We start from the raw sequence: 5836 nt of genomic DNA, 5'->3' as shown, positions 1-5836 counted from the left end.
ATTTCCCAAAATGTTGGCGTGTTCCTTTAACCAGCATTGGACTGAGTTCTGGGCTGTTCTGGCACGATGGCAGTTATCTAGCTCACCTTGCCGTTAAGCCGCCAGGGTGATCAGACAGACACACGATCGAGGCGGTTAAGAGCGGTGTCACGATGACGATGATGATGACGATGGCATTTAAACCGTTTGATCGGAGGGTTTCGCTGATAAGATCATGGAGTCTCGGAAACGTTGGTCTGAATTAGTGAACAAGATGGCCCCCGGTTAAGAAGAGGTGTGTGTCTGAAGAGAAATAACACTTCTAACGTGGCCCCTCGGATAGATGAGCTCTCTTGCTGTGTACAGTATGTGAATACACTGACCCAGTGACCTCTCTTGCTGTGTACAGTATGTGAATACACTGACCCAGTGACCTCTCTTGCTGTGTACAGTATGTGAATACACTGACCCAGTGACCTCTCTTGCTGTGTACAGTATGTGAATACACTGACCCAGTGACCTCTCTTGCTGTGTACAGTATGTGAATACACTGACCCAGTGACCTCTCTTGCTGTGTACAGTATGTGAATACACTGACCCAGTGACCTCTCTTGCTGTGTACAGTATGTGAATACACTGACCCAGTGACCTCTCTTGCTGTGTACAGTATGTGAATACACTGACCCAGTGACCTCTCTTGCTGTGTACAGTATGTGAATACACTGACCCAGTGACCTCTCTTGCTGTGTACAGTATGTGAATACACTGACCCAGTGACCTCTCTTGCTGTGTACAGTATGTGAATACACTGACCCAGTGACCCAGGGACCTCTCTGTCAGGTCGGATCAAATCGTTCCTGTAAACTGGTTGCGGTGGCTGTTGTCTCGGCCAAATAGGATCTCTGTTGATGCCACATTATCCTCTTACAGAAGTATTGATTATTGTCAGAAGGGTTGATTATGTCTCCGGTTATTGACTGTGTCCGCTAGTAGGCAGTGTAGCTCCGCCTCCAGAGAGGGTGGGACTCCTGTGTTGTCATCGGAGGCTGGAGGGCTGACTCCGCCCCCTCATTAACCCTCTGGAGGACTGACTCCGCCCCCTCATTACCCCTCTGAAGGACTGACCCCGCCCCCTCATTAATCCTGTGGAGGACTGACTCCGCCCCCTCATTACCCCTCTGGATGACTGACCCCGCCCCCTCATTAATAATAATAATAATAATAATAATAATAATAATACTTCGGTTTATATAGCGCCTTTCAGAGGACCCAAGGTCGCTTTACATAAGGGGGGGGGGGAGATAACAAATTAACAAACATAGTGGACAGACACAACATATACATATAAAGTGAGAAAGTTAGGGGTTGAAGGCCAGGTTGAAGAGGTGGGTTTTGAGCAGTTTTTTAAATGAGTCCAGAGTTGGGGCGGTGCGGAGTTCTGCGGGGAGGGAGTTCCAGAGGGTGGGAGCTGCCACACTGAAAGCTCTGTCCCCGAACGTCCGTAGTCTGGTTCGGGGGATGGAGAGCTGACCAGTGTCCGTGGATCGCAGGGACCGTGACTGAGTGTAGGGGTGGAGGAGGTCAGTGAGGTACTGAGGTGCCAGGGCGTGAAGGGATTTGTAGGTGAGCAGGAGGGTTTTGTAGGTGATGCGGGATTTGATGGGGAGCCAGTGGAGGTGGATGAGGATGGGGGTGATGTGCTGCCAGGGTTTGGTGCGGGTTAGAACCCTGGCAGCTGAATTTTGAACATACTGGAGCCTGTCCAGGGTTTTGCTTGGGACCCCGGACAAGTTTCAAGTTTCAAGTTTCTTTAATAGTTGTCATACAGAAGTACAGAATACTTTTATACAAAATGCTTCTTACTGTTACGCTCCAGAGACTGTGCAAGACAAGATAAGTATGAAATAAAATAACATAGTATAGCATGTAAATTAGAAGTAAAAAAAATTAGGTCACAGTGTTCAGTATAGACATATGTACAATGTTCGATGCAGAGTAGACGTAACTGAGTTACCATATAATATACAATACTGTGTAGTGTACTAATATACAATACTATATAGTGCAAGGCAGAAATAGGATGAGGTGCAATTTAGGTACAATTTACAGTAGGTGTACGAGTTGTAGTGCAAATCCTTTATCAAAAAATATAAAGTGTGTTTGTGTGATCTAAAGTGTGGAGAGTGGGTGCTGCAGTGTGTTGTTTGTTTAAGTGAGTGTGTGCGTGTGGGTGTGTGTGCTGTGTGCATTTGATGGTTGTTGCATAGTGTTTATTGTTCGTTTAGCAGCCTGATGGCCTGGGGATAGAAGCTTCTTCTGAGTCTTTCTGTGCTCGCCTTAAGACTCCGGTATCGCTTGCCTGACCGCAGCAGTTCAAAGAGGCAGTTGTTCGGGTGTGTGTGTATGTGTGTGTGTGTGTGTTTGCTGACCACTCAGTCTCACACTCAGTGTATAAGAACGCCGCTGTTGGTGAGGATGTTTTAAAATTTACCATCAAAGCAAGACTGCAGGTATTACCCACTCAATACAATCTGTCCACTTGGTATCCTCAAACTCACAGTCCATTCTGTTTAAACCATCAGGATTCACAACACCTAGAATCCATTGCACACATAACAAACGGATGTAATGCATACAAACACCTGTACATCGCTCGTCATGACCGTATTGTGGACATTGTGTCTGATGTAGTACGGAACATATCACCATCTAGTGCAGCAATGTACAAACATGCCAGAGTGAAACCAGAGTGGTTTGGCCTTACCAACAATGTTTTTGCTAACATACCAAATACACCGGACGTTGTTTTAGTTGACACCACCCACGGAGAGGTGCTGGTCATAGAAGTAGGCTGTACCTTTGATCTGTACATGGACCAGGCCTTCCGGGACAAGTATATCAAATACCAACCACTGCTCAGTGTGATGGCTGACCTTGGGTATAGGTGTAGATATAGTGTACTTGTGTTCGGAAGTCTTGGCCATGTACACAAATGCACCATGATCGGTCTGAGAATTGCTGCAATGTCTAAAAGAAAAGCCAAACAAATTGCCAAATATTGCTCTGTCTCAGCTATTATTGGCAGCTTAGCCGCGTGGAGAAGGAGGTGCTATGTGTACCATTAAGTGTTCAGTGCTGCTTGGCCCGATACATTTGATTCCCTGTTTATGGAATATAATTTGTGGAACCAAATAAAGTATTAAAATGTGTGTGTGTGTGTGTGTGTGTGTGTGTGTGTGTGTGTGTGTGTGTGTGTGTGTGTGTGTGTGTGTGTGTGTGTGTGTGTGTGTGTGTGTGTGTGTGTGTGTGTGTGTGTGTGTGTGTGTGTGTGTGTGTGTGTGCGTGCGTGCGTGCGTGCGTGCGTGCGTGCGTGCGTGCGTGCGTGCGTGCGTGCGTGTCAAAAATATTAACCATTAAATAAAGGTTGTAATCTGTAAATGTATTTGATTTTACTGTAATTTGACAGTAAGTATTTGGCAACCGTTGCTGCCAGACATTTACAGTTTTTTTACAGTATTTTTTACAGTGTGTGTCTGTGTAGATAGAGAGACAGACAGACAGACAGACAGACAGACAGACAGACAGACAGACAGACAGACAGACAGACAGACAGACAGACAGACAGACAGACAGACAGACAGACAGATAGATAGATAGATAGATAGATAGATAGATAGATAGATAGATAGATAGATAGATAGATAGATAGATAGATAGATAGATAGATAGATAGATAGATAGATAGATAGATAGATAGATAGATAGATAGATAGTGTATTGATTGATAGAGAGAGAGAGAGAGAGAGAGAGCGAGAGAGAGAGAGAGAGAGAGAGAGAGAGAGGGGAGATAGAGAGAGAGAGAGAGAGAGAGAGAGAGAGGGAGAGAGAGAGAGAGAATGTGAACTGTTGATCTACCAGTTTAAGGATATATCTGTAATGTAGTTATGTTTGCAGTAATGAGTGTCGTCCTGTGATGCTCTCATGTAAAATTCTATTCTAAAAGTAATTGTTTGGTACCTTACCTTTGTTGTGGAATGAAACCACATGTCATTATCCTAGAGTAAATCATGTTCTCTGTAACGCTACACGTGTGGGCTCAGGGAGCGAAATTAACTTTTTGACTCACCGGCCAGTGGCGGGTAGATGGGAAGAGTCTACCCGCCAAGCATATTTCTTACCTGCCAAAAAAAAATTTGATTAAAAAAATATATATATATATTTTATATAAATTTTTTTTTTTAAATAAAATATATATTATATAATCATACTTGTAGTTGTATTATCTGCGAGACATCGCCACCACGCAATAAGTCAAAATGCTTGCTATCTGCAAACAGCTCCACTGTCTGTGTGTATACTTGAGTAGCCTCCAGCTCCAGCAAGGATTCTCCGGCCCTGCAGCTAGACCCTATATTCAGCTAGACCCTACATTCAGCATGCAAGGATTCTCCGGCGATGCAGCTGGACCCTATTTAACGTTAGCTAGCTAAGCTAGCTAACGAGGGAACGGAGGTATTATGCACTCGAGCCGACTATTGCTGGAGCATTTGTTGATATCAGCAGCTATCAGTAGCTAGCCAGCTAGATACCGTTAGACAATGCCTCGTCATGTATTAAACTAAAAGTGAATAGTTGACTGGGTCATTGTTTAAACAGTAACGTTAGCTCATGGAGGTCCGATATAGACTAGAGCAGACGGAAGTAAACAAGCCAAACGAGAGCTTCCGATTGGTCATTTGCTTTATTTCTCATGAAACCAGTCACGTCACTCTACTGTGATTGGACCGTTGACTTGAGTGCAATGTGGGACTTGTAGTTTTTTAACGATCTCGCGGCGGAGAAAAAAAAGACGAGAGCGGCTATAATCTGTACTCGCACAAGAGTATCGTTATGAACTACACGTCTACACGCCACACGGCGGGCAGCCCTCTAAGTGTCATGCGCCAAAGGTAAAAACAGACCGCCCCTGGCGGGCGGCGGGCTTTAGTTTCGGTCCCTGTGTGGGCTACATGGCTCCCTTGATATCCTCAGTAAGAGATGACTATAAATTAGAACAAAACTCAAGTTCTCGTTGTAAGAATCCAATATTTTGAAGCTATTTGATCATTATTTTTGCTAACTTTAATGTACTTGAAGTGTGCACTGTGCAGCTGTGTTATTTAGGAAAATACAAATATCAAATTGGTGTGAATATTGAAAGACCGGGATCGGGGGCAAAAAATAACTTGATCGGGACATCCCTATGCACTGTAATGGATTGGGGTTCATTCATATTTATTAAATAATTATTAGTAACCTATACATAATAAAAAATACTATGTGCCGTTTGAAATCGAATTGAGCTGAATTCAATGAATTTGAACCATTTATTAATTGCATTTTACACATATTCAGTTCAATAAAATGTACTGATAGTTTAAAAGTGACCAGATGACTCTCAGTTTTTACAGTGCACTTTTAAATGCCTATAGTAGAAATCTATATCGATATAAATCAGTACAGTTAAGTACAAATAGATATAGTTCATTATATACCCGGCCCTATCGATCAGACGTGTACCAGGCGTTGGTGAGATTGATGTCTGGTGCCTGTAGCAGACCAGTGAGTGAATGGCTCTCTTTAATTGCCTTGGCGCCGTTCCTAGAAACAGCCAGTTACCGCTCCAAACTGAAACACAATCATGATCCCCTGTCGCTCCTCGGACTACCTGCCCGGCTCAAGACTGCCACTGAAATAATGACTACATCGCCGCCAGCTCATTTCTCCTCCCCGTCTACAGCTCTATACGCTCATATACTTGCATCCATAGTAGGTAGAATTATGCAGTGTTACAGAGTATCATCTCTCCTGTGTGCGT

The sequence above is a fragment of the Notolepis coatsorum genome, assembly GCF_963971535.1.
Source record: "Notolepis coatsorum genome assembly, chromosome: 11".
Taxonomy (NCBI): Eukaryota; Metazoa; Chordata; class Actinopteri; order Aulopiformes; family Paralepididae; genus Notolepis; species Notolepis coatsorum.
The sequence above is the reverse complement of the archived record's forward strand: the minus strand, read 5'-3'. Positions refer to the sequence as shown.